We start from the raw sequence: 23,940 nt of genomic DNA, 5'->3' as shown, positions 1-23,940 counted from the left end.
ACTGACTACAGCCAGTCTACAGAAAAAGAAGGTTACATTTATATGTACCAGAAATACGGTTAGAAATAAAAACTTGAGAATAGTACTAAAGCAATACAAAAAAAATTCAAATACCAAACTTTAAATATATGCAAGAGCTCTGTAAACATTGTAAAATAACATTTGAAGGAATTAAATAAGGCCTAAATAACATTGAATTCATGGATCGTACAATTTAACATTAAAACAGTTGATTAATGCTGTGCAGTCAAGATTCCAGCAGAGCTGCGTTGTTTGGGAGGCTCGGTTTGCTAGCTGCTGCGTGCGTGTCTGTGGATGGAGAAGCAGTTTCCATTTCAAAGCTGGGAGTCAGCCATCTTGCAAGTCTCATAGGTCGTTTCTAGTATCTTGGAAAACTCAAGAGCTCTGAGCACTTTGGGTGAAATGCCCCCTCTGCGCTGCGCCCGGCACTCTGCACTCGCAAGTCCTGGTGCTCTCACTCTGATGCCGCTGCGCACTCCTGCCTCTGTTCCAGTGACAGAGAGACGGCTAAGGCTCTTCTAGATTAAAAAACAACAACAACCCACGTGTGTGTTGCTCAGTGGTTTGGCTTGGAAATCTGTATGGGTACATGGAGGAAAATTGTGCTTATTCATTTCATGAAACTATACAGCTAAAATAAATGCATGATGTTTAATAAATGTGTATGTGTATAGTAAAAATGTGTATTCTTGGAGGTTAAGCATCTTTGTCCTGCTTTCCCCATGGGGTGCTGCAGCAGGATGACATTTTTGAAAAAATACGACTTTTACTCGTATTCAAAAAGTGGACCAAGAATTCCCTGCTTTTCCTGGCATTGAATTTTCTGCTGTGCTTGTCCTCCCCCTAGTGGCTAGAGAGCAGAGTTCCAAGACAAACTCCACAGGTAAGAATCGATGATTCGTTTCTGAGACGCTATTATTGTTATTTTTAAGTTTAAGCTGACTCTCCGTGTGGCATATTACTAAACGGGGACATCTGCACGTTAATGCCACAGACACTGGCCCACGACTCTGTAGTGCTAATACACGCAGGGTCGCAAGTACGTGCCGTCTCGTTTTGTCTGCGGGGCCGTACCATGTTACTAACCAGAAAACCCGGCTGTGTGAGGTCTGACAACTTGGTGAAGGCCAAATCTAAATAACAACAGCTTCCCCAGAAAGTTGACTGAAAACTCCACTCTATAAGCAAGTTGAATGAGATCATGTGATGAATTAGTATTGTCAGTTTTCTGGGTCAGAAATAGTTCATGTAAATTTTAGGAGGTGGGATTTAAAAGTGTCAGAATCAAGAATGTAGTATTTTTAGGGAAATTAACTCTTGTCTCTTTGAAAGGCACCTTGCATTTTTTAAAAAAGGAAGCGTCTAACCCTGCCTGGTGTGGCTCAGTGGGTTGAGCACTGGCCTGAGAACTAGAGGGTCACTGGTTCGATTCCCAGTCAGGGCACAGGCCTGGGTTGCGGGCCAGGTCCTCAGTAGGGGTGCACGAGAGGCACCCACACATTTTTGTTTCTTTCCCTCTCCTCCCTTAATTCCCCTGGGTCTAAAAATAAATAAATAAAATCTTAAAAAAAAAAAAAAAAAAAAGGAAGTGTCTATAAAAGCGCAACTATGCCCTCCAGTGGCCAATCTTTAAATTACATTTTGGTGAAAATAAAATTTATTTGGGGGTGGGGGGGAAATGAACAGGGAGGAAAGAATGGTTTGGAGTCCAGAAGCAGGGATGAGATGGAAACTAGAATGTTCCGTGTTGGACTTGGTGCCTTGGAAATGCACGTGGTATCCAGGTCAGAGTGTCACTAGCTAGCGACAGGAGTTTGGAACTCAGACGGAGGTTAAGCACAGGGACTCTCAGTTCGGCGGCCATAATCTAGTCTGGACTTCTTGGACGCTGCGCACACGAACGAGGGGATCCAGGAGGAGGTGGGCGATTCTAACTTTTCTGCCTGGGGGGGGGGGGTACAGTGAAGTCGTCCGAGGAGAGAGAGGGTGGAAGGCGGAAGGCTACGGTGCCCCAGAAATCGAGGACAGAGTTTCAAGGACTGCGTGGCCAATCACACGGCATGCTCCTGAGTGTCAAGGCAGAGACTTGAAAACTGCCTGCAGAATTTGGCGACGCGGATGTTTCTGAGCCCAGGCCCCGCCCAGTTGGAGCGGAGGGAAGCCGGGCTGGGGCTGGCTGAGGGATGACGGTGCAGCCTCATCCGGAGGAGATGTCAGGGGGAAACTCTCCAGAACTGTGGCGTTCTGGGGGGCGAAGGAACCGGTGGGAGCTCCCCCTCTGTCCGGCCCTGTCTTCTCCCAGACGGGAGTTACAAGAGAGCGTTCTCGTAGTTCATGGGTCAGCATCTCAGTGGAGAGAAGCGTCCGCAGGAAGCTGGCGACGGAGGAATGAAGTCGTTGAGAAAGATGAGCGATGAGAGTGACTCTGGGGGGGGGGGCCGGTCCCCAAACGGAGAACCTCCCACTCAGGAGTGGCCGGAAGGCCAGAGACTGCGGTGTAGACCCGGGTGACATTGGTCTTTCACTAAGCCCACCTGACTGCTTGTGAAAGCCTTGTCCTTGGAGTTGCAAGGTCATGTTCTTTGCCACAATTCCTTTGTGCTTTCCAAAGCTTCGGAAATAAATATGCAGCTACTTGAGGTTTCATTTTTAAATCCATTAAAGAACTTCCACATAGTAAGGACTCAACAAATACTTGTTGAAAGGACCTCCCTTGGTTAAACTTGGAGCAGAAAGCTGCCCATACTTGCTTGATTTCAGGCAACCGGGGAAGGTCCAGTCACCGCACACCATTTGCACAAGGAGGCCAGCGGTATTTGAAAGGCCGCGTCACAAGAGCACTTGCTGACTCAGCGGGTCTAGGGGAGATACTGACCGTGTACAGTCCGCTCTGCCGAGTGCCGGGGCGGCCGAGGGCGCCAGGCCGCAGCCCTGCACCGAGGGGAGGGTGTGCACACTCGTGCTGCATGTGTGTCCACACGTGTGCACACATGAGCTTGCTGAGAAGGCACTGTCTCCTTCCCCAGCTGGAGCCCAGCAGCTGGCGGGCTGCGTGGTGTCTGTGTGTTACTGTCCAGGTTTCCACAGTTGTGCTCCCGCAGTGGGAGGGGGGCGCCCGCAAGCTGTTTGGCACTGTCGAGAGGGAGGGATTGTGCATCACTGTGAGTGAGCAAGAGATCGTTTAAGCGGCCAGTCGAACCCTCGGGAGTGAGGACAGCCTGAGGCCGTGGAGGAGGACGGGGCTAGTGGAGGGGTGGAGACGGGGGTGGGGGGTGGGGGTGGGGGGCTGCTTCAGGGACGGGAGGGCGGACACCTGGGGGAACGGCCCCCTCCCTGGACCTGGCAAGATTTCACGCCCCATCTGTGACTGCCTAGTTGCCATCGAAGTTTTTTCTTTTTGTTTTTTTTTGTCAAAATAGTCTTGTGTGATTTATCATTCAGAGCAAGCAAGAAAGGTACCTTTTATAAGTGTTTCTAACAAACACCTCTTTTTATTAAACGGATGTCTGTTGTGTGCATTCAGGATCATTGTCAAGTCCTTGGCTGGTTACATAGACTTTGGCCTGCTGACCCAAAGTCTGATTTTCACTGTCGACGTCCTGTTTGCAGGCTTGCCCGTGGGCTGACCTTGGGAACTAGGAGGGCAGCAACAGGGTCTGTCTGTGGTCAGGTCTCTGTGGGATTGAGACTCTCAGTAGGAGGAGAAAAGTGCGTGTGAGGCTATTGTCCCAGCCCAGGCCTGCGCTCCGGGAAGCCAGAAAGCTCTCTGTGAGAAAGGAGTTTTCCAGTTTGGGGCGTGGAAATGTGACTGTTGTACGTGGGCTGCGTGTGCACTGTTGGTGTCACTGCACAGGGCCCTTAGTCAAACTTCTAAAAAACCTGATTTACGGAGTCTAGACAGAAGTAGTGGAAAAGGAGAGGGCAGATAGATTTGTAATTTCATTACAGTCAAGTATCTTTCAAGTCTTTGAAAATGAAACCTGGCCCCTTGGATGTGTTTTGTTTGTTTGTCTGACTGGTTTATCCCGTGGAATAAGGTCAGTGTTACATTTAAAATCCAACAACTTAATCTCTGGGTACGACAGAAATCACAATTAGAGGGACGTTTTGCTCAACTAAAGCAAGCCTTCCCCAGACTTTGGGGGTTTAGAGCCTCTTCACCCTCAAAAACACTCCTGAAGACACCAAAGAAATTTTGCTTCTATGTCGCTATTTGTAATAGTGGGAATTAAAACAGAATTGTATACAAAATTATTTAATTCATTAAAAAACGAATAACCTCATTGCACGTGAATGTACGTAACATTTCAAATAAAATGGTTATGTTTCCCAAAGAGAAGTTTAGTGAGAAGAGTGGCCGTGTGTTGCATCTTTGCAAGCCTCTTCAACGCCTGGCCGAGTAGCGGTCGGCTGTGTTAACGCATCTGCGTCTGCGCGTCAGCTTCTGTGGTGTGCTGCCCTGGCCGAAGTTACGACGATGAAAATCCAGCCTTGCACATGCATATGCACATGTATGTAGTTGAAAAGGGGAGAATATCTTAAAGACCTTTGTAAATAATTGTGAATAGTCGTCTTTGATACTCTACTCAAACTCAGCCGCTGCAGGTTCTTAAAGGTTCACTGCAGTTTGGAACTGAAACTCTGCCAGGAAACTTCCATTACGTTCGAGTCCACTGGCCCGCCGTGCCATGAATGCAGCTTGTACCCTCGCGCGCTCTGTGACAGGGTGTATTGAGCATTTATTTGGAAAATATTATGTTGAGTTACGCAGATTTCCTAAACGTTCATGAATTTCATCATACAAGATCACAAATTGTATTAATATCACTGCCAAGTCCATCCAAAAAGTCTGCCAGGACTGGAAGGCTCCCGGAAGCCTTCCCTTGCCGCTTACACCGTGTGATTGGCAGTGAACACTGTCAGTTGTGTTTCTTAAGTGACAGGCTGGCTTTGTCCACTTTCGGGAACAGTGTCTGCTAGATACTCACATCTGAGTCATGGTGTCTCTCTGCCACCTGTCCTGCGGTGCAGCTAGTTCAGCTCACAGCCGACCTGCACGAATGATGGTCCTCGTGACAGCCTCCATGCTCTGGTGTGCAAGAGTGCCCGTGTGTCCTTCCCACTCCGTCACACAGAATAGTGGCGACGTGCACTCAAGGGTGTGGGTTTAATAACATTAACAATGTTTGCCGCCCCATTGAGGACACCCTTACGTGGGAGTGGGTGCGTGAAGACGGTTATGACGCTCACTGTCCCTTTGTCACCACGACCTTCATTCTGAAGGGCCAGCGTGTAGTCTGTCCCTGTTTTGCACACTCAGAATAAATGTCACCACAGCGAAAGTGATGAAGTCTTCTTGTTGGAATGGCTCTGACCTCCCTGAGCACCCGGACAAGTTGTGGGCACTCTCAGGGGTCTGCAGACAGCGCGAGAACTGGCTGCCAGATGAAATTACTCAGTAATACGTTTCCACATAATTTAGCACCTACTAGATTTTTAGTGTCCAGTTCTACTTAGGAACCTCTTGAATATTAATAATTTTTGTATTTTAATCTCAATCAGATAATCAGTTTATTGCACAGAATTCTATGTGGATCACTAAAAAAATGCCTATGAGTTGCCCTGGCTGGTGTGGTTCAGTAGATTGAGCACCGGTCTGGAAACCAAAGGGTCGCCAGTTCAGTTCCCAGTCAGGGCACATGCCTGGGTTGCGGGCCAGGTCCCCAGGAGGGGGCGAGCAACGGGGGGCCACACTCTGATGTTTCTCTCCCTCACTTTCTCCTTCCCTCCCCCCCCTCTCTAAAATGAAATAAGATCTTTAAAAAAATGTCTGCGAGTGACTGAAATGGTTGAATATTATCTTTTCCTGCCGATTCGCTTCCTGGGGGAATGTAATTTACGGAGCAGCAGACAGAGATGACAGTGTCTTTGAGCTCCATTTTGGGGAAAGACGGTGAGATCAGTGGAAAACAGCTGTTAATTTTCTGGGCTATCTAAAATCGTAGCTCAGTATCTATCACGTTCTCTTCAATCATGTCTGGCCTCCTATTCTTTTTAAAACTGTCTTTGAATTATTCACTGAAATTGTGAAACCTCATTATCCGGTATGTGGATTATTCCCGGGCAGTGCATGTCTTATTTTACACCGAGTGGGGTTTTTCCCCCGAAAGAGCCACCTGTGTTTCTTTGACCACAGTGGGCGATGTTACTGGGGTGTCCAGGGGGTTCCCTTTCAGGCCCCTTTGCTCATTCCCCTTCTCTCCTGCAAACATCAGTTGCCATTCGTTCTTCCTCGAAGGGGCCAGCCTTTTTCTGGCCTGTGAGTTTCTCTCCTGGAGTGTGTTTGCCCAGCATACTCCAATCTCTCATTCTTCTCCGCCCGCAGGAGATAAGTGTACAGACCCTTATTTGCTCTTGGATATTAACCCAAAGTCAACACGGGAGCGATGAAAAATTAAAAAGTCAATTCGGCGCCCTCCGCGCCCGTCTCCCCTGTTTGAGCTCAGTTCCTCCCGAGGCCTCGTCCATCCGGTCTCCTCGCCGGGACTGCGCCCCTGCCTTCCCGCAACAAAGCCAGCCCGGATTCACTTCCTTTCCCCGGTGTCGTGTAGTGTCATGGCCCAGCTCGGGAACATTTCAAGATCACATACTCAGTGTCCTCTTGTTTCCGTCTACTGTGTGTGCTAACGTGTGCCCCTGTTTCCTGTTGCCACTCTCACCGCCGCCAATGGGATGGCGTTTGGAGATGGCGCCTCTGGGAGGCGGTGCCATCTGGACGGGGTCCTGCGGGTGCGCCCCCATGTGGTGGGGTCGGCGCCCTTCCACGGCTCGCCCTCGCCTGCTCTTCGCCGTGTGTTGTCGCGGAGAGAAGGTGGCCGCCTGCGGCTCGGGAAGCGTGTCGCACCGGAACCCGCCCGTGGGGGGCGCCCTCCCCCACCGCCCGGCTCTCTGACCGCCGCCTCCGGGACCCGAGGGGATGCCCTGGGTCTGCTGGGTGCGGGCCCAGTCGGCGGCGGTTTCCCAGGGCGGAACGAGCCGACTAACACAGACTCACTCAGGGAAAATTTCCGCCCCAGATCAGTTCAACTGCCTGTTTTTCCCGTGTCCTCACTTGACGGAGCTGCTGAGCAAACCCTGACATTTCCAAGTGACCGGGGACGGGAGTCGCTTCTGCTCGTTCCGGCGCTGTCCGGTGGCGCGGTTCCGCTCGCAGCCCGCGATGCACGTTGGCCCGCACGGGCGTCACGTCCACCTTAACGAAATCACCGCCAGGTGCACCTTGCGATAGGACGGTTTGCAGAGACGTCTCTGGGGTGGGGGGCGGGGAATGAGTGCCGTCCCCCACACGTAAGGCACAGCTGGAGGCTGGGACCGTACTCATCATAAGGACCGTCTGCTCCGGGGCCTATGCATCCTCTGGCGTATCAAAGGTGCCCAGTCCCCAGTGTGCACAGGGAGGAGGGCGGCCGCGCAGCAGTGCAGGTGGGGCGGGCCCAGCGCCAGCGACAGCATCCGGGACACCTCTCTCCGGCGTACCTCTCTGCTGATGCTGTCTCATCCCTCGGGGAGGCCGGCCGTGTCCCAGTTATCCAGTGTAGTCTATGAACACGAACCCTTCAGAGGAGCTAAGGGTAGTTCCTAGTCCATGTAGAGCCTTAGATAAAAGGGAGATGATAGTGGGTGCAACAGTGTCCTCTGAGTCCCTAGACCCAACGCACTGGCCGTGACAGAACAGCTCCTCGTGTTGGCCAGAGACTCGGTCTGGCTCCTTGGGGAGGAACTGGGTGATTTCTGTCTCGGTCGGCTCTTCTCAGCTGTTGGGGTTTTTGGGCGAGCAGCTCCAGTGGGTATCCTGGGGTCTGAAGTCTTGTGAGTGGCGCAGGGTGCTTGCCCGTGCGGCAGAAGAACTTGGAGTATTTTGGTGCAGTGCATGTCCCTCGCTAAGACTTGTGTTCTCAGCGAAGGGTAACGAGATGATGGGCGGCGTCTTCTCTTTGGAGAGTTGCTTTCATTTTCCCTTTCGTGTTTCAGTGGAATGACGCTGATGAAACCACATCGAGGGTGAGGCATGTACCGGTTTCCACTGAGGCCAGTCACCCCCTTCCTCAGAGGTAAACCTGCTTTAAAATTAAAACACAATCACCTGCTGCTTAAATTGTGTTCTCGCTTCAATAATAATAGTAATGGTAATTAGCTCTTACGCAATGCTTATTATCAGCTGAACTTCTAAGCGATGCTTTACATGTGATAAATCATTTAATTTTCACAAAAACCCCATGGGGGTAGATACAGTTAATGTCTCTGCTTTCCAGATGAGGAAGCGGGGGTCCCGAGAGTTGTAGGAGCACACGCAGGGCCACGGGGCCATGAGACAGTAGAGCTGAGATGTGAACTGGCTCCCCGGAGTTCATGCTCGCCTTCACTCTGAAAAACTTACGAAAATCTCCTGAAAACTTACTGTGCAAGCTAGGGTTACTCCGTGTTGCTGAGCACCGATGCGGTGATACAGAGGAAGATTTGAAAAACACTCACGTCCTTACTAAAAAGAGTAATTAGCACCGGGATCCAGTAATATTAACCCCATTCATCAGTGCTCAGTTACGGGTGATGAATGCCCGTGGCCTCGGGGTTTTTCAGGCTGCGAGGAACACAGTTGTGTTTGGTTTTGGTGTGTCGTGGAGCTTCCGGTGAAGGGAGAACAGGAAACAGCCCGAGATGCCTGAGATTAAAACGTAAATCTGCCGCGGTGCCTTGGGGGGAAGTGGAGCCGTCTGTGTTCAGCATTCGGCACCGGTTCCCTGGGGTGGTCTCCAGGCACACAGCTTCCCCACCGGCTCCCACGGAGCTCTGCTGCTTTCCTGCCCCGGCACATCTGTTTCCGCTGCTCGTACTGCTGCTGCTGCTTGCTCACTGACCCTGTCTGCACGTTTCCCACTCGAACTCGCCGAGACAGAGTATTTGTTTTGGTTGAGCTGTCACCAGCCAGCATGAGGGCCTATCTCATGGACAGACTTCTGTGACGGTCACCTGTGCTGGTGGGTGGCTGCCTTTGGCACCAACACCCAGCCCTGCTCCAAACAGCTGTGCCCAAGACCGACAACCTGTGCATGTGAATTCCGAGGCCGGTTCCTTTAGATGGGGGCTAACGACGGGCAGTGAGCACATTGTGGCCAACTCATACCCCTACTCGCCCCCCCCAAAACTGCATAAACACCAGTCAGCCTAAAACTCTCTTCAATTAAGCTTGAACCCATAAACTTCTTATTGAAAATGGATGAAAGTGAGATTTTCCGAACACACAATTAAGGCAAACTGAATTAGCCGAGTGTTAGGTTTGAAGCAACATTATACAATGTGAATAAACTGAAATACACATGGCCAACTTTCTAATCCTTGCACTTCTTTTCATCTGGAAGTTTAAGAACTGACTGCAGTGTAAGAACTAGAAGTTTCACGTGGAGGTGAATTCTCTCAAGAAGACTTCAATTATTCGCTTCCATTGCCATTGGTTTCCTTCTATTTGACTGCAAATAAAAAAGCAATTACTCTGTAATTTCCAGGGCATAATGTGCCTTTCGGACTCTAAGCGTTGTGGGCACGACCGATAGGACAGTGAGCAGAAAGGATTTGGACCCACAGCTGGGCCTGTGTCTCCCTCCACCTCACTGCCAGGGCTCAGGGCTGGCACGTCCTTGACAGAGATTCCCTGACCCTTGCTCCCCGTCTGGAAGTTTCTATCCCCGTTTTCTCGTGACGGTTTAATATGGCAGACCTCGGTGCTCATCCTCATGTGGAAGGGAAACGACCTTCAGGGAAAGCAGGAGAAACTAAAATGAGACAAAAAGTGAGTTGCAGTGAGCTGAGCTTTCCTAGAAAACAGAGACACCCAAGTCAGAATATTTTTAAAACTCGTCTTCCTTTTGTTACAATTTGATGTCTTTGTAACAGGTTTTGTTCATTGATTTCTGTCTTCTTTAGTCTTTATTTGAGAGTTAAAATTCAATCTTAGTATGCCCCCCCCCCTTTTTTTTGGTTGCAAAGAATTTTATTTTTTATTTGTCATTTGCAAAAACATCTCCACTACCTTTTACCTTACGTGAATGCAAAATTCCATTGTGTGATTTTCCCACCCCCGCTGATCTCCAGAGATATGTCGAGAATGGTCTGTTATACTCAATTCTGGCTGAACTCTGGTCCCAGACAGCTTCGAGACAGCGCTGTGCTACTTACTCATTAGTGAAAGTGTTTTTAAATCCATGGTGGCAAGGACAGGAAAGGCTCATAAAACATTTATAAAAAATCAAATAAACTAGACCGGGACCTGGGAGCGTGGCCCTAAATGGAAGCCCTCCACCCTCGGCTGCTCCTCCGGCGGAGGCCGCCCTGGCCATCGTCCTGCCCAGTGGGCTGCACTTGGAGTCTTGACACCAGCCCGTTGGTACATGGCGCCACTTTTAGGTCATTTGAAAATCCTAGTTTTTTATTAGGTAAGTAGGATTCCCCAAGAGGTAAAACTTTATTAGCTCTTACTCACGTTTTTTTTTGGAAAGACATAGTTGACAATACAGCTAACGTGCAGATGGCTCATCGTTAATGGACCTGCAGTGCCATCCATGCCTCGCAGACAGAGGAGAGGATGGGGGTAACTCAGCGCGTGGGGGGCTTGGTCTCAGCCCCCCCTCCCACACCCCAGAGAGGTTCCCTGTGGCTCCCTCAGGGACGTTCTGGGGGGAGGGATCGACTCAGTGCAGTTTGATGGTTCCCTCCTCCATTTCCATACAAGTTGTTCAACTTTTTTTTTTCATATGTTTGGTGTGTCTCTAAACAGTTTCAAAATATTTTGCCAAAAATGTTCAAAGGTCACGGTCATGTTCAACACCCTCCTTTACAGAGAGCACAGCTGGTCTCCTGCATCGGGCTCGTCGGTGAGTCTAGTTGCCAAAGGAGCTGCACAGTCAAAAAAAATTGTTCTGGTCTGAGAGCAGTTTTCCAGACTTGGCTGCACATTGGAACCACCTTGAGAGCTTTACAAATCTTGATGCCCAGGTGGCTCCTCAAACCAGTTATTTCAAGTCTCCACAGGTCACTCACTCCACACACAGCCAAAGCCGGGAGCCACTGGGGTGGCGGGGGTGGGGGGAGAGGGAGGAGGTGACCTTGACTTAGGCCTAGGTCAGTAAGTACTGATGGTGAGAGTCGGCTCTGCATAGGGTTTCACAGGGGCTGCACTGTGATGGGGAAAGGGAGGCATTTTCGGTGGCACAAGGACCTTCTGTTTCAGGGGTTAGAGAGGGGGGAGAGAGAGACAGAGGGGGGCGGAGAAAATCAGGTGTACGTATGGCATTAAGAATCAGAAATAACTTCAAATGTCAAATTCTGGTAAACCGTCATTTCCTACCTGTGAACATGCAGGCAAGTCACTTAATCTCTAAATCTCTGCTGCCTTTTCTGACGAGGGCCCCGCTGATGGGTTTTAGTAAAGACGGAATGAGAAAACTCCCGGGGAGCACGTCTCTCAAAGCTGCGTCGCAGAAAGCGCTCGGTATCTGCCAGCCGACCCTAGTGGCGTGACCAGCAGGTGGATCTGAAACTCAGGGTCCCACGCTGGGCGGGGTTCCGGAGTTAGGCGGCACCCAGGTTGCAGGAGGTCTCACAGGCCAGGCTCCGTGGACCTGTTCTTTCTCCAGATGCTGGCATGTGCGGTGACGGCGTGTGGGACTGACGGGTAAGAGGGGGCCCATGAGGGGCGATGGACAACAAGCCCCAGCAGGGGTTCCTGAACCGTAGCAGGACGGTAGGAGGGAAATGTACAGGAGGGGTGCTGTTCAGGGAACAGAAAGCAGAGAATAGGAACCGACTGGGTTTCTGGGGCAGCGGGGGAATCTGCGAGAAAGAAAAATGTGGAAGCGACTTAGGGATGAAAGTCGGGACAGAGGAGACGGTGCCTCGTTGGGAAGAAAAGGCGGGTTTGTCGTCGTCATAGGCCTTCCAAGTCTCAGGTCGGGTCAGACCCACAGGAGAAAGGAGGCGGGGAGGACAGTGTAATGTGACCTCAGCAGAGGGCTCGCCCGTGACCGCAGAATGTGAGTGGCTCCGGTAGAGGTCAAGGTCGATGGTGTGGCAGGGACCAAGCTCCCCAAGGGCCACGTGGTCAGAGGAGCAGAGAATCGTCCGTACTCTGGAGGTGACTCAGAATTCACCTCTGCAGGCCCTTCCCGCTCTCCCTGCCCCTGCCCCTGTCCCTGCCCCTGCCCCACCACTGTCCCTCCGGGGTCCAGCCTCGCTCGCTCACCAGTGGATCGCTTCAGTCGCGTGGGACCCGCCCTCACTCGCGCTCACTCCTCCTGCCCTGGAGATTCCCACGCGGTTCCCACCCACTGGAACGTCCTTCCGCTGTTCCCTGGGTGACTCCGGCTCCTTCAGATCAGAGATCCTCCCCCCCCCCACCCCGTTTATCATGTTCTCCATTCTCCCAGCCCCTTCTCTTTATCTTCTGTGATCACCTTGTGCATCTGTATGTGTACCATAGCACAAGTTGGGTTGTGCTCGTGTGCTGTTTATTTTGTCTCTCTGATTAGATGGTGAGTTCCCCTTACATGTTACTTGATTTGTAAACATGCAGAAGTGTAATAAACTGAACAAACGGACGAGCGTTTCTCTTGTGTCTCCCTCCGTTCCCGTCGGTAAGTTTCCAGCCCTGCAGGGAGGGCCTGGACGTGCGCGGAAGGGTCGAGTCTGCCGGTGAGGGCTGCGGAGGGCAGCGGGACACTGAACGAGCTGGCACGCGTAGGGCACAGCTGACAGCGAGCCGCGGTGTGTTCCCGAACGTCACAAGAGGCTCCGGCCCTGACCTGAGTGGCTTCGTCGGTTGGGGATCATCCCACAGGGCGAAGGGTCGCTGGTTTGATTCTGGGTTGGGGCACATGCCTGGGTTGCAGGTTTGGTCCCCGGTTGGGGTGCATGCAAGAGGCAACTGACCAATGTCTCTGTCTCACGTTGGTGTTTATCACGCTCTCTTTCTCTCCCTCTAAAGATAAATTTTTTAAAATGTGGATTAAAAAAGAGGTCTCATGAAAAACTGGTGTAAACAGCGCTATGCAGACGGCAGCTGCAATCAGAATGGGTGACTGCCGTGGCCGAGGCCTTCCCCAGCCAGCAGCCCGCAGCCAGCGTGGCCCGGCCCGGACTGGGGGGCAGGGTCCGGTTTGGGGTGGTTTCCAAGCACCACGTGGCTGCCGGAGAGGAAGAGACGGGTGAGGCTGCCGGGACGGGAGCCCCGAGTGCGCTCAGGTCTCCCTGCCATCCCAGGACTGACCCAGTGAAACCCGCCCGCTCTTTCTCCCTCTGCAATGCCATGACCGCCTCCATCAGACATGGGGCAGGGGGGGGCGGGGGTGTCGGACAGACCTGAGGATCATCAGCTACCGACCTCGGTTCCTCATGCCATGCGGGTTGAGTGAGGAGGCGGTCAGCACAGACTTGGTGTCCGCAGTCAAGACAGCGACCCGGGCCCCAGAAGTGTTTTCCCGAACTGTTTCCATTCCTCCTGGAATAGGGTTCCTTAACGTGTTTTTGCTGTAACGAACTTGACTCCATGTTGGCTGCTCACGAACACGAGTTCTTTTTTTTTTTTTCCCCTTGGATTTTTTTTTATTATATTTTAATCATTGTTCAAATACAGTTTTCTCCTTTTTAATCCCAATCCTTTCCCCCCTCCCACCCTCCCCACTTCCCTCCCATTACCACCCTCCCCTTAGTTTATGACCACGTGCCCTTTAAGTTTGTTCCTGTGAGCCCTTCCCACTGACCCCTTAAATTCCCTCTTCTCTCCCCTCCCGTCACTGTGAGTCTGTCCCCTATTTCAGTGTCTTTGGTTATATTTTGCTTGTTTCTTTGTTTTGTTGTTTAGGTTCCTGTTAAAGGTGAGATCATGTGGTATCTGTCTTTCACTGCCTGGCTTATTTCACTCAGCACAATGCTTTCCAGCTCCATCCACGCTGTTGCAAAGGGCAGGAGCTCCTTCTTTCTTTCTGCTGCAGAGAATTCCATTGTGTAAATGTACCAGAGTTTTTGATCCGTTCATTTACTGATGGGCACCTAGGTTGCTTCCAGCACCTAGCTATTGTAAATTGTGCTGCTATGAACATCGGGGTGCAAAGGTTCTTTTGGATTGGTGTTTTAGTGTCCTTAGGATAGAGTCCCAGCAGTGGAATTGCTGGGTCAAAAGGCAGATCCATTTTTAGTTTTCTGAGGAAGTTCCAAACTGCTTTCCATAGTGGTTGCACCGGTCTGCAGTCCCACCAGCAGTGCATTAGGGTTCTCTTTTGTCTATGTCCTCTCCAGCAGTTGTTTATTGATTTGTTTATGATGGCCATTCCGACTGGTGTGAAGTGGTATCTCATTGTGGTTTTAATTTGCATCTCTCTGATAGCTAGCGATATTGAACATCGTTTCATGTGTCTTTGGATTTTCTGTATGTCCTCCTTGGAGAAGTGTCTGTTTAAGTCCTTTGCCCACTTTTTAATTGGATTTCTTGTCTTCTTTTTTAGACTGGCATGAACGATGATAAAGACACAGACCTGATTGTACGTCTGTTAAAGGTCTCTGACGGTGATTTAGTTGTACTCCACCTCTCTCTCTCTCTCTTTTTAAAAATATTTTATTTATTTATTTTTAGAGAGGGAAGGGAGGGAGAAAGAGAGAGAGAGAGACATCAATGTGCGGTTGCTGGGGGTTATGGCCTGCAACCCAGGAATGTACCCTGGCTGGGAATCGAACCTGAGACACTTTGGTTCCCAGCCCGCGCTCAATCCACTGAGCTACGCCAGCCAGGGTTTCAACCTTTCTTCCTGTCTCAGTTCAGCCCCGCCTTGGAATCCCGGAAATCACACTCCTCGACAAAATGACCATTCCTTATTTGTTCTTGCGCACTTAATGACTAAAGTATTTCTGAGCTCAACATAATACTTAATAGTTTTGAACAGATGCATTAGTATAGTATTTTTTATATTTTTCTGCAACAAAATAATAAAAAAGCGACCAATCTGTCAGTAGGCTGTCATATGGAAATGACCACAAGGTGGTGCCAGAGCATTTAAAGTACGCGCATTTAGTTCTACCTGAGACAAAAACAGGGGTGCGTTTTTTTAAGACATATTTTTAGGTTTACACATAAGTGACTTAATAAAAACATAATAAAGTTTCCAATCTTAAGTGTTGTCTGGGTACTGTTTGGGCTCTCAAATGGGAGCGTTAAAGCTGAGTAAACGTTTAAAAAAGAAAGCTGTGGATCCGGCGTGAGGGTGGTCAGCCTGAGGCGGATGTAACAGCGTGTCCAGCGTGCTCACAGGGTGGCGAAGGTGGCCGCCTTGCTCTAAGCATGTAAAACACATACATGTGTCTATACATGTGTGCACACAAATATTTATTTCATGCATTCATGAAGACTCATAAATATCTATTTTACATATATATTATATAATGTCTATGCCTATTTTATCCCATCCATCCATCCATCGTCCATCCATCTGTCCATCATCCGTGAGCCGCTTGACTCCCCCACCCCACCCCGAGGGGGGGCCCCCCCCCCCCCCAGTGAGATTTCTCCATTAGCAGTCATTTCAGGGCCTGGGACGATCTGGCTTATTTGTGTCTCTGTTTTAAGTATATTACTATTGAAAACAAGAATCCCCTGTATCATTTTGGGAGACGTTACCAGGTCTTTTTAAAATGCTATATTGTAATTTATTTATTTTTTAACAAGGACAGGAAAGCGGAGTGATTTCAACGGCCAGACAAACACAGACCCAGTCAGGCCCAAGTTCCAGCCAATATTATCCAATTACAAATGTCCTGGCCTTACACACGTGTGCAGTGCCGAAGTCCACGGCCTGGTCAGACTCACTCTGCTTCCCGCGTAGAAACAGGACCGAGAATATAACTCAACAGTCTTCCCCGTCTAGGCTGGCAACAGTCGTGAACTCTGTGCATCGCGATCGGATGCGTAAACGTGGCTCGTGCTCCGTTGTCGCAGAGCTTCTATGAAAAACCGTGTGAGTGCTGCTGCTGTTTACTGCGCCCGCCAGCGAGTGAGCCGCTTCGTCCCTGCAGACTTCCCCCAACAGCCAGAGAAAAGACGGAGAAGGAACAAAGCGTACATTGGACTTCAAAGGTGCGCTGCTTTGCTACATTTCAAAGACACACATTTGGTTTTGTCACTCTTGCTTGACTTTTAATTTAGTCAGCTTCGTGATGTGTAATTTGAAAAATGCTGACTTCCTATTTGAAGTCGTTAGACAGGACTGGTTAAAAAATTAGGAATGTTGAGAATTGAGTGAACATTTGTGGGCCGATTTATTTATAATCCCAAGGCTGGCATTATAGGATTATATATGCATGTGTATTGATACCATATAGCCGATTGTCCGTGCAGCTGGAAAAGCTCTAACAGTGCAATATTCACCAGGGTGAGTGTAAGGAAACACAGCCCTGGCTCAGACGGGATCACGCCCTGTTGGACGCTGGCCTTTGGACGGACGGTGCGCTCCCAGCAGGGCGCCTGACGCAGGGACGCAGCCGCGCTGGGACCCGGGTCCTGTGCGCATGCTCGGAGAGGCACGGGGGCGCGGGGAGCGGTGCGTGTTCCCGGGAGACCACTCACGGGCTGCAAAGACCGAGCCAGCGCGGTGGGCTGCGCGCCCAGCCACTGGACTGTGGTCCTCTTAGGGAACCCGCGGTCCCGCATTCAGAGCAGCGGCTGGCGCACACACTCGTTCAAGGCCAGGGGCGTGTGTCATGGATTCGAAGAAGAAGAAGAAGAACCAAAACCGAACCACGTGTTTAACTAAGACATTTTAAGGTAGGGGTGGACAAGCAGCATGGCCTTGGGATTCCTTATGGGAAGGCAACGGGAGGCATTGGGCCCTTCACCAGAGACCACGGCGCATTGTGGTCTGGCTCCGGGACAGCCTGAGGGACACCCTGCTGCCCCCTGAGAGGGCAGAGCGGCGCCGCAGAGAGGCTGGAGCCAAGGCTGCGGGGTTCTCGGACGTGTTCCGAAGACGCGGCCCTCCGCCAGTGTCTGGGGTAAGAGTCCGGGAGTGCCCGGAGAACTCGAGTGGACGTTCCCAAGACTGTGTGTCCCCATGGGCCGGTCCGTCCGAGGGGGACTCACACACATGACACTACAGTCACAGTGGGAACCTGCCTCCTGCGACCACACAGGAGGGCTGAATGGCAAGCGTGTGGGGTGCATCGTAGTGGCCCAACAAACGTGCACTGCACGAACGAATGTTTAGAACTAGCAGAACCCTAGAGCAGTTCTAACGCCTTGGGGAAAAGCAAGCTTCTAAAGTGGTGGCTCCGTGGTGATGGCATTCGGCGGTCACTTGGCCACCTGGCGCTGTCCTGGGGACAGGGCTGTGGAATGCTCGGTGCTGTGCGTTCTCCTGGCCCCTCTGCACACGCCCTCTGGTCTCAAGGCCTCAGGCCCCAAATTCAGGCCCTTGGCGGCATTCTATTTCCCTCTCCTCCAAATCCAGTATGATCTCACTTATATGACTCGATTCGTGTTTGTTCATATTTATTTAAGTCAGACACATTTGCCCCATTCTTTCTTACTGTCTCTTTTTTAACAGCTTTATTGAGGTGTGATTTTTATACCATGGAATTCACATTGTAAGTGTGCAATGCATTGATTGTAGTAAATTTATAGTGTTGTGCAATCTTCGTCAAAATCCAGTTCTAGAACATTTCCATTCCTCCCAGAAGTCCCCTGGGCCCACTCACGGCTAATCCCTGTCCCTGCTCAGTGAAATACATCTCAGCCTGTATGCTGCGTTTTCACAGATAATTATGTGTGTCCTGTTTTTAAAAGGGTCCCCATATTACAGAAGAGATGTTGAGAGAATATATTATCAGTCAGCAAAGGGGCCGAAGGGACATAGCACAGTGACAGCTTGCTCTTTTTGAAGGTTTCCATGGTACCGTGGGCACAAGTGTTTGATGTTTGACCTTTCCTGATGACGCCTGGCAGGTCCCTTTCCCTGTCCGCCTGAGAGACAGTAGTCTAAGCACCTGGGGTGCTGTGGGTGGAGGGATCAACCTGCATGGTAACAGTACCTGAGTGGGTCACTAAGAAGGCATCGTGGCCCCATAAAATGGGAGGAAGTGGGTTTCATCCCTCTTTGTCACTTACCGACTGTCGTATTGGTTAAGCTGTTCAGTCTCTGAGCTTGTTTGCTCCTTGGTAAAATGGGAGTAATACTTAGTTTCCTTTTCCTGGTTCAAAGGGTTGTTATGACAGCAAGGAAATGCCCATGAAGGCACCTCGTCACTAAGAAACCCGTATGTTAGTGTCCCCCTTCGTCATTCGTGAAGTTAGACCAGCTGTGTCTACACTTCACTTATTTTTTTCAAAACTCTGAAACGGGGCTGATGGATAAATAATACAGAGTGTTTTCCGCCTGTGTTTTCGTAGACTCTGTGGTTCATTAGGTACAAGGGTTGAATGTAATTAGCCTCCATGTGAATCACACTTTTGCATCACTGGGATGACTGAAAGTTTAGTGTCAGTCGTGCATGTAGAGACTTTATTGAAATTTTAATATACTTCCGTTTCGAAGTCCCAGGAATCTAATGTTTGACTCTTCCCGACGAGGTTTGCCGAGAGCGCTCATCGCTGCGCTTGGGAAGGCTGTCGCGTTGCTGGTGGCCCGGGGCAGGGAGCCGTCCACACGCAAAGATACTGCGCCTCTCTCCGTTGAGGTTAAAGGCTCACTACTCCCTTGCCTTACAAGGTAGAAGCAAGCTATTCACACTGCCTGCAAGTGCAGAGAGATGGAAAAGGGGATTTATGAGGTTCTTCAGATCCCACCCCTGACACAGCTTTCTGGTCAGATCCCTCCGCTCCTGAGCGGACCCTGTTGTGGGCGAAGCCGCCCGGGTCTGCTGCCCCACCGCCTTCCTCCTCTTGCGCACGGTGAGAGAAGTCTTATTCCTTGCAGGCATGCGCTGCACGGCTTGAGAGAACTGGGCGTTACAGGTTCAAGTTCACTTAAGTGTTACTTCCTGTAAGGGTGCCATGTCTGGTGGGTCCACGGTCTCGGTGCTGTTTGCAGAGGAAGGGCCCCTTCAGAAGGGCTGAATTTGAAAGTGTGGGAGACAGCAGTAAGGGTTTTTCAAGTACAAGCATACCAGAATCATTGCCTCAGTTACACGATGGTTAAAACTAAATCACAGACGAAAATTGGTAACAAATAACATAAAGCATCCCTTTGATTGTCCATCGCTGTGGTAAGAATGGCGTCCGTATTTTTCCTCTCTGGAGTTTCTTACTCTTTATTTGGGTGAAGACTTATTTGCGTTATTTTCATCTTGACTTTGGTTTTTATTTAAAATTTTAATAGACAAGTACAATATAAACAGTTTTCCAATGCAGTCGAAAATCAAAGCTTTGTATTCTGGCTTACACGGCCCTACAGGATCTAACACTGGCTTTTCCCTCTGAGCTAATTTTCTCAGCTCAGTTTGAGCCATTTCTTTGAACTGTTAGCTCTAACCTCCATCACTTGTGGTGTTGTTGCTGTTTTGTGGTTGTCCTCCCAATTTGAAAAGCTTTGGCGCTCGAGCCACCTTCCTCTTCCCCAATTTCCATCCCTCTGATCACACCAGGGCCAGTGCTACTGGTTCCGTTTCCCGGGACACGGACTGGGAGGTGGAAATCAGAACATAGGGAGTTTACTAGGGAATGCCCTCGGGAGCAGGTCGTGCAAGGGGAGAAAGCAAGACCAGGCCCAGATTGAAGTGGGATTTCAACTCCGCCCTGCGTGACTGCACCTGGACCTCAGAGGCCAGCTTGGTCCCTGACAGCTGTCCGGATCGAGTCAAAGGAGCCACGGCTTTATTCTCCATCCCTAAGAGTCATTGAGTGAGAGAGAGCTGTTCCTGGGAAGGGCGTGATCGTGGGCACAGCTGCTTCTCCAGGAAGGGACATTGCCAGCGCTGGCTACCCAGAGTTCAAGGTCAGCCCTCTTTCCAGCCCCCGATGTTCTGCCTGACGATGAGAAAACATGAGTCGCTGAAGGTTATGACTAGTTCTTCAAGGTCAGGGCACATTGGAAACTAGTCAACGGCCCTGTCGGTTTTCCTCTCAGCAGCAATATGTGATTCCGAGCCTTTCTTGCAGTCATTTAAGTTTGTTTTTAAATGACAGAAATAGCGTGTGTAACATATATGTGTGTGCGTGTGTACCTAACACCACTAACAAGCATAAAACAACCAGGAAACATGTCAATTGTTCCTCACTTTTATTTCCATGAATAGCAACTGTGAACATTTTGGGTTCCGTCTCTCCAGATGTGACAGACACTGTGTGTGAGGCATATCCATGCTCTCCCACTGTTCTGTAAACTATTGTAGCTTTCCTCATAGAGACCTCTTACACATTTTGTTAGGTGTGTACTCAAGTATTTAAATTTTCTGATGCTCATGTATATTCAAATTTGACTTTTCCGTTGCTGTTTTGTAGGAAAGCAATTGGACTTTGGTATATTAACCCTGTACCCTGCAACCTTGCCGTAATTGCTTTGACCTAACCTACATGATCTAAAAATCACACCTATAAGTGTAATTAAGTTGTTGGGATTGTTTAAACATGTAATAGATGCTATATGTAAATTGGTGTTTATTTAACATATTTAACTATTTTGCATGTGATAAATCAGACAAAATTGTCTATTTACCTTGAATAATCAAGATTTGAAGATTTTTCCTTTTTTCTTCCTGAATGCTATATATATATATATACACATACATATATTTATGTATGTAAATAATTACTTCTTCAAATTAAGTACAATTTTCATAAACTTCTCTCATGGTATCTTCTTCATTTTAGGTAAAGAATAGAAAGAAAAAAAACCACATATCCTAAGATAGCATAAGAGAAATAAAATGTCTTATAATTTAAGTAAACATTTCAAGTTAATGGGGCAAAAGTTTTTACTTTGTTCATTTTGTTTATAGCTTTGTACATTGACCTTTTCTCAAGTGTAGTTTTGTACACCTGGGGCTTAACTTGACTTTCACAAATTTTTAAACAGCCCTCCCACAAACAGGTTAGTGTTGAAAGCTGTTCCGCCCTAACACGGAGTAGAACCACCTTCCAAGGGCAGCGGTCACACGTCACCCCCAGAGCAGGGGAGGGAAGTGCTCTCCTGCCCACAGCGCCCCAGGGACCGCTGTCCCCGCCATCTCCCGAGGAGCGTTTACTTACTCGTGGTCTTGGGGGCCGCGTCTGGTTGGCATGTGTCTTGCTTGTCGGAGTGAGAGTGGGTTTACATCGTTGGGGTTCACAGAGGCCCTGCCACTTCTCACAGAATGGCCCCCCATACGTGATCTGTGCCTTAACCTGCACACTTAGAGATGCTTTGCTATCCACATCTCTGTTTGATTTTGTTGTGATTTTCCACCTCCCTTTTCAGAAGCATTCAACACAGTACGTAGCCTACGGGTCAGGGGTCAGCACACATTTTCTGCGAAGGGCGAGATGGGAACTAGCGTGGGCTGTGTGGGCCGCATGGCCTCTGCTGTAAGCACTACTCGGCTGTGACCTGGCAGTGACCTCGTGGTGACCAGGAGCTGTGGACAGTGGCACCAACATCAACGAAGTGGGCGTGAGGGTGCCCCCGTGAGACTTGATGTACACAAACAGGTGGTGGGTCAGAGCTGGCTCACAGCCCTGAATTTGCAGAGCCCACCCCTCCCCTCCCTGGCTCCCCATTATTCATAGTTATTATCAGTCTCGAGTGCGAGCAGGAGCCTGCGCCAGAATGCCACTCGGCACAGCACTGTCGTCACTGAGGAAGTCTTGTCTTGAAAATCTGTCAGTTGACCTAAATATTGCTTAGTGACTGTACCGCTGGCTTATATCCTGTCGCAGGCTCCTTATTTCACCATGAACCTGATGTAATTTTCTGTGCGGCACCTACAATTTAAGACTGTTACCGTGCATATGTTTCCAGCATGTCCAGGCTCCTTTAAACATTACCAGAGGTAACATTTTAAGTTTGTGAAATTAGATTATGTTCTTTCTTTCTTCTGTCCTTCCCTATATGTGAGAGAATTTTCAGCTTCTTGAAACCTGACCTATCAGATGTTTTTGCTTCTGTACAATGTTTCTTCTGTTAAGCACTTATGCTTAAAATCATCGTACACACTGGCCAGTTTTCAGTTTGTGTTTCTGTTTTCTAATCTATCAGATGACAGCTGAAAATTAACTAAGTGGCTTGCATGTCAAATCTGTCACCATCTAACATTTTTTGTTTTACCAGTTACGATCAGAGGATAACTTGTGGAGTGTCGTGACAATTCGCTAGGGCAAACAATAAGCTGTGCCAAGCGTAGTCTCGTGACCAGGACTGTGACACATAGTGTGGCCTTCGTCACATTTGTAAAGAACTTACCAGCTTTCCAAATGCATTTTTCTGTAATACGGTGCCTTTGCCGACTCTCACAAACCACTCATAGTTGGTGGCCAGTCTCGCCTTCCTGTGGATCTCAGAGATGGGAGAGAAAGTACCTCAAAATGCAAACTTTGGATGGGCAGAACCGTCACTTCCTTCCTTCATTACACATTTATTGGCCCATTATTCAGCGTTCGGAATTTCTGTTTAAAACACCAAAAGACAGCAATTCAGTTTGATAGGACTTCGGAGATGTGCTTTATAATTTAGATGTAGGTTGCCACGGGGTTTTATCAATTCAGTCACATACAAGTCGGGCTGTTTGATCATATTCTCTCTCTGGGCTCCAACGTGCCCAGCCTCTTAGGGCAGAAATGAAAAGATGATGAGCGTGCCGTATGTCTCTGGCACTTTCATGGGTACCCCAGCCCTTGCTTACTTTCATGTCCTCAGTAAAAATTGTGATTCAGGTGGGCTTCCTGTGAACATTATTTTTTTTTCATATTGACCTACCGTGTGACTGAATTTTGCAGTGAAACCTTACCAGGTTTTTATACACCATTGCACCTTCCTCTTAGAAGGAAGGAACAGAATATGTTACCAAAGGATGCATGGACTGGATGAAAAGTGGGTTTTGCCTTGCTTCATATTTTTTGATCATAGGAACCACTTTAAAACTTTGCAAGTCTTTAAAGCATTAGTGCCAGATATTTTAAATGTGCTAAGGTCAGAAAGCACGGCGAGAAATATAAAACCCCGTGTAAAGGCAATTCTGATGTACTATTCTATTAAGGAAAGTAGGTGGAAGTTCAGGGACATATTAGGAAGAAACCAACCAGGTTTTCTTGTTTTAACTTTCCTGCCGACTAGCTGTGAGACAAGATACGTAAGTCACATTTTCCTTTTGTCCCTAATCACAGTGTGTCATCAGTCAGTGTCACCACTTTGAGTGGACATAATTTTGACCAAAGTCAAAGGAACAGTGTTTTCCTTAATTCATTGAGAATACCTAAATGTGCAACGTCTCTCAGAGTGGAACCGAAACTAGCTCACCGACTCCCCGTGACTATTTTGAAAGGGGGCAAGCACGGTGATTAAAACACCTGGGTGCTTGGGGCAGCTCTTACTTCGGCTCCTAACTGGATGACTTTGGGAACCCCCCCCCCCCCCCCAAATCTCTTGTGCATTAATCTCTGCATCTGTAGGAGGAAGGAGAGGACTTATTTCGGAGCCTTGTTGAGGAAGTGAGATATAAACGAAAGTGCCGCCACGTGACCTGTTGTGCGTGGTTTCCCAGTAAGGGCTCAGAACAGCGTGGTCTGAACAGCGCCGGCAGTGTGTACTTCTCCTTGTCATTGTGTAAATTACTTAGTTTCTGCGTCCACACTAAGGCAACTCTTCTGGGACCCTGTGAGGCTTAGTCACCAGTTTTGAGCTTCTGCTTCTGGAGTCCCAG

This window comes from Phyllostomus discolor, chromosome 15 (assembly GCF_004126475.2).
Source record: "Phyllostomus discolor isolate MPI-MPIP mPhyDis1 chromosome 15, mPhyDis1.pri.v3, whole genome shotgun sequence".
NCBI classification, from domain to species: Eukaryota; Metazoa; Chordata; class Mammalia; order Chiroptera; family Phyllostomidae; genus Phyllostomus; species Phyllostomus discolor.
The sequence above is the reverse complement of the archived record's forward strand: the minus strand, read 5'-3'. Positions refer to the sequence as shown.